We start from the raw sequence: 6,000 nt of genomic DNA, 5'->3' as shown, positions 1-6,000 counted from the left end.
AACAAAAAAACAAACCCACTACCAACTAGTTGTTTCTCACTCAAAGGACCCTAAATAGATTTTCTGAGCCTGTAAATCTTTATGGGAGTGAGTAGTCTTAATTTTATCTTAAGGAGCAGCTCTTGGTCCTGAATTGCTGACCTTGTGGTCTTTGGTACTCAAAATTATCACTGGCATAGAGTCAGTTCTGATTCATGGTGGACAACTCTGATTCTAATGGACAGAGTAGAATTTGAAAGACTTAAAGGAGTAGAAAATTCTGTCTTTCTCCCTCGAAGCCGCTAGTGGCTTCAAATTGTTGACCTTGAAGTTAACAGCCCAATGTATAACCAGTTGCACCCTAGAGCTCCTAGTAGTTCTATATTCATCCAACAGACTTGAAGGTGGATATTTTGATATGAAGGATCAGCTGATTAAGGTTTCTTACTCTTTCCTTCAGTTTCCTACAGTTACCTTTTCCTCTGGGCTCTCTTAAAATCCTTTACAGACAAGTATAAGAAGCATCAGGTAAAATCTAGTGAAGGCATTTGAAGACGTATTTGTCCATTCTCACTTCCACACACAGAAGTCCTTCAGATGAGGGCTTTGTTTTTAAAAAAATATGTTTATTTTGATTATTTTTCTCAGACCACAGAATCTATCTAATGCATGAATTTTACACAGACATGATCTCTTCTTTTTTCAATGCATCTCAAAGCTGACCAAATTGGAACAGTGACATTAATTTTACCTCAAAGATTACAAGTATTGTTTTTTAACAGAAGCTTACATCTAGCGTAATCTATCTTTCTTTAAGGAAGTATATATCTTTCCCTTCCTACATTCAGGTAACAATATTCTTAAATTATAGCAGCATATAATGAAAAAATATTGTTCGTTTACTTCTAATGCACGTTCATTTCTCAAACTTGCAGGAAAACTTGTGTGGAAATAACATTTTAGTCAATAGATTACTAACATTATATTATGTGCCTTGCACCTTGGGTAATGTGATGTATGGAAAATTACTTAGCTATTATTCTTCACCTAGAGTCAAATGAATAACAAAAATTGGTAATTCATCTTATTTTCAAGGATTTGCAACACTATCTGTGTCCTTGGGGCCATTTCCTCAAATGCTACACTTTGCTGTTTCCTGATCCAAAGTGACAGGAGGTTTTATTTTATTTTTTTAAGTCTGAGATTTAAAAGAGGATTGAGGCGTGTCTGAGCTAGACATCTATAAAGATAGCCAGGCAGAAACATAACCATTTGTTTGTGTTTCTTTTCAAATGTGACAGCGAGGAGAATGGTTTCTTTCCCCCCCCCCTTCCTGTGAAGTTTCTAAGTCTCCCTGGTGAGATGCAGCCGTTCTATCAGCAGTGCTAAGTACCAGGCTCATGTCTCATCTTTGCTTTTGGTAAAGGGCCTTCATGAATCATCTCCTGCCCTAAAGGGAAAAGGAAAATTTCTAACCACCTTTTCTGCTAAGTTGTGTAATTGAATATTGTTTAAATCCTACTAAAGGGAGTGGGTAAGTGCATGGTTCTCCTAGCCCTCAGGCCTCAACTGACCATGTCACAGTAACACCACCACTGCCCCCCCAATGGTGGGGAAAAAAGGTAAATTCGTGCATCCAATCTACTAGGATTTTTTTTGCTTCTAGAATTCATTAGTAGTCCTCATGGTTTAGTAGGTTAAGAATTAGGTTGCTAACCATCAGGTCAGCAGTTCAAATCACCAGCTCCTCTTCTGGCGGAAGAGGAGCTGTTTGTTTGTGGAAAAAATGTATAACCTCAGAATTCCAAAGGAGCAGTTCTGCACTGCCCTATAAGGTCACTACGAGTCATAAATCTACTTGATGAAAGTTTATAAGTAGATTAGATTTAATTAGACATTATGACTTATGTCATAACCTTTGTCTAGGTGTTTACCGACCATTATTAATTTATTTTTGCTTCTTCCTAAACACAGGTCACATTTTCCAGGTTTTCATTAAAATTAGGTATGGCCTCTACAAATGTCCTCTGCCTTCTAATTCTTTCCTCTATCCTTCTTGTCCCACTATCATGTTTGACTTTCATTCGTGTTTCTGTAATTCCTCTTGGCTACATTGCACTTGACCAAGCCCCACCAGCCATCCTACACCCTCCTCGTAATCAACTTTAGATCACTTCTTGTAGGCACGTATATATGTAAATATATGTATATAACATATAATGTAGGGAAATAGATCTATGCAGATATATTCATATGTTAAACATTAAAGTAGCAGATGGATATTGGGCCTTTACTCAAGTACTCCTCAACTCAAGAACACTGTGTTCTAAAAACCCTGAATTCTGTGATGCTTACCTTCCCGACATGATCACTGAAGACAAAATGGGTACATAAACAAATGTGGTGAAGAAAGCATATTGTGTCTGACAATCAAAATATACAGCATTTGGGGTCTTAAAGGCTTGAAGATAAACAGCGGTTATCTAGCTGAGAAGAAACAAAGACCACATAGAAGAAACACACCAGCCTGTGTGATCATAAGGTGTCAATGGGATCGGGTATCAGGCATCAAAGACCCAGAACAAAACACCGTATCATTGTGAATGAAGGGAAGTGTGGAGTGGAGACCCAAAGCCCATCTGTAGACAATTGGACATCCCCTTACAGAAGGGTCCCAAGGAAAAGATGAGCCAGTCAGGGTGCAGTATAGCACCGTTGAAGCATACAACTTTTCTCTAGTTCAGTAATGCTTCCTCCACCACCACCACCCACCTCACTATCATGACCCCAATTCTACCTTACAAACATGGCAAAACCAGAGCATGTACAGTGGTACAGATAAGAGCTCGCAACACAGGGAATACAAGACAGATAAACCCCTCAGGACCAATAATGAGAGTAGCAATACCAGGAGGGGAAAAGGAAGGAGGTGTGGAGAAAGGGGGAACCGATCACAATGATCGACATATAACCCCCTCCCAGGGGGATGGACAACAGAAAAGTTGAAGGGAGGCAATAGTCAGTGTAAGACATGAGAAAATAATAATTTATAAATGAACAAGGGTTCATGAGGAAGGGAGGGAATAAAACGAGGCACTGATACCAAGGGCTCAAGTAGAAAGAAAATGTTTGAGGATGATGATGCCAATAAATGTACAAATGTGCAAATGTCCTTGATGTATGTATGGATTGCGATAAGAGCTACAAGAGCCTCCAATAAAATGATTTTTTTAATTAGCTATGTCTAGTGAGTTTCAGCAAATGGACTATGAGAGTGAAAGATGCTATTGTCTAGTGAGTTTCAGCAAATGGACTATGGGAGTGAAAGATGCTATTTCCAATAGACTATAAAACTCTCTCACCACTACCTGGGTAAAGATGAACATGGTATCTAGACCCATGTCCTGAAGGGAAGAACAGTACAAAATGGGAGGAGAATGAGCACATGGATCACCACTTGAACAAGTATACTCTAATGAGTAAGATTCCTATTTTTGGTTTTCTTTGGGAGAACAATAAATATCTCATGTGATTAAGCCCTCATGTGATTATGGCTTTGTTTGTTAACACCTCCGTGACAGTTAGAGTTTATATCAAGCAGACATATGTGGGTGGAGGTAACAGTAGAATCCAACCTACCCATCAGGTCACAGTCTGGTAGCACCTCCTTGGAGGACGTGGCTTTTTATATAAGAAAAACCTTGAGCAAAGCCCAGATCTTGCCCCTTCACCTTCCGCTGGACCTGAATCCTGCACCTGTTTTATCAATCTCTTTTTATGTGGTCTTCTGTCCCATGAGCCACCAACAGACTTGGATTCATTTACTTTTGCATCTTTGGACTCACTTATCACTTGGTCCACCAGTCTATGGCCCTCTTACTTCTTCAGTTTATCAGCTGCCACAACAATCTGATCTTTGGATTTGAATTAGGCTGCACTTAAATACTCTGTAGGGAATTTCTTGGTGTAAATCTTTCTCTCTTAAGTATAGATAGATAGATTGATAGAGATTGACACTCATATGTGTAAAAGAAAGAGCTTTCAATAAAAGATCAAGTGTGTATTTAGAAACATCCCATTCCAGTCCAGATTAAGTCCGTAAGTCTGATATTAGCCCATATATCTGATGCCAATCTATAAGTTCCTCTTCAGACTCACACAACACATCAACACATGCAATAATGCTGAATGCAGGAAGATTGCAGGTCAGTGGTGACTAATCTTGTGCATCCAGTGGTGGTGGAAGCATTTCAGCCCTGGTGTGGGTCTCCATGTGACTCCTCCAGCTCCAGGGCTATGGCTCCATCAGCATAGTTCCATGTGGCTATTTTGAATTTTCTAGATTTTTATGTAAATGGAAAACAAAATATGAATATTTTTCTACTATGGCTTTGTATAGACATTTTGAAACTTACTCAAATTTTTTCATGTGTTTACAATACATTTGTATGCATTAATAAATAGCCTTCCATTGTATGTATATACAAAATGTGTTCATCCATTGATCTCTTGATGTAAATTTTTGCTGTTTCTAGTTTTGTACGACTATTCCCATCAATAGACACAGTTTCCTTGCATTAGTTACATTTTTAAAATTTTCTCTTAGAAATATTTTGTATAATTTTCAATATATAGATTATGCACATCATTTATTTTATTTATCCATGAATATGTCCTATTTTAAATTCTATTGTGTGTTAGACAGAGTTCTCTAGAGAGACAAAACCAGATTGCTAGTAATTTTATAATGATAGAGAGATATATAATACAAGAAATGAACAGTTAAATTATATACAGATAGATATATAATACAAGAAATGAACAGTTAAATTATAAAACAGTACAAATGGCTCAGTGCAACTCACTCCCGTGAGAGAGTTGTGAGACACTGGCAGTCCTTCAAGTCTTGAGGGCCACTGGACAGTCCTCTGTAGAGAGATTCAGGCTATCCCGGCACAGGCAGCAAACAGCAAGGCAGGTCACCAACAGTCAGCCAGGTCACCGAAAGTAAGTCCCCAGCTCAAGAGATGTAAATTCCAAATCTCTGGCTAGGCAGGTCTTAAAAGTGCCTCAAAATACAGAGACGCAGTCCATAGGTTAGGTGTCCCACAGGTAGTGTAGCTTGCAAATTGTGGCACAGTACAAGCAAGGCAGACGCACACTGGTCCGATGATCAAAGAACGAGAGACAAGAAAGGCAAGGCTTGCCAAGCCATTTATCTCTCCGCTCTTCAATTAATCCCACATGTGTTTATCAGCCAAACTGGCATAATTAACTAACTATCCTATCTCATATTGTAAATTTTATTTTTAAATTTCATTTTATTATTGTTCATTATTAATAGTCATGCAAATTAGTTTTGTACATTGAGCTCATATTGTAAAATTTTACTAAATACTTGCATTGGCTCTAATAGATATTTTGTAGTTTGACAGTTTTATTTATAGATCATGCCTTCAAATAAATAATTTTAATATTTCTTTCTAACATGCATTGTTTAAAATTTGGCTGTTCTGTGTTATTAATATTTTTAAATGTCAAGTTGGCTCTGGCTTGTAGCAACACTGTCTAGAATTGAACAGCACACTGTCCGGCCATGGGCCATCCACACCAATATTGTTGTGTTCGAGCCCATTGTTGCAATCACTGCTTCAAACCATCACCTTGAAGGATTTTTCTCACTTGGGTTGCCCTCTGCTTTACAAGGCATATTGCCTTCTAGACCTTGTTAAACATTCCAATAATAACATTCTGCATGAATGTGGTGAGAATACACATATTTCTCAATAGCGAATGAAATAGGCAGACACAATACAAGGATAAAAATATCTGAAAACCTTAGCACATGTGACTTAATTTATATGTGTAGAGGACTTGACAATTAAGCACAGTTTTCACATTAGAAACAAAGAAAGAATTATATTTATTAAATCAAACTTTTAGTATAAGAAATAGGCAAAATAATAACAAATAAAACCCACAATGAATGCAAAGGAAGGAAATGATAATTATAAGAATAGA

Source organism: Tenrec ecaudatus, chromosome 17 (assembly GCF_050624435.1).
Source record: "Tenrec ecaudatus isolate mTenEca1 chromosome 17, mTenEca1.hap1, whole genome shotgun sequence".
In the NCBI taxonomy this organism is placed as follows: domain Eukaryota; kingdom Metazoa; phylum Chordata; class Mammalia; order Afrosoricida; family Tenrecidae; genus Tenrec; species Tenrec ecaudatus.
The sequence above is the reverse complement of the archived record's forward strand: the minus strand, read 5'-3'. Positions refer to the sequence as shown.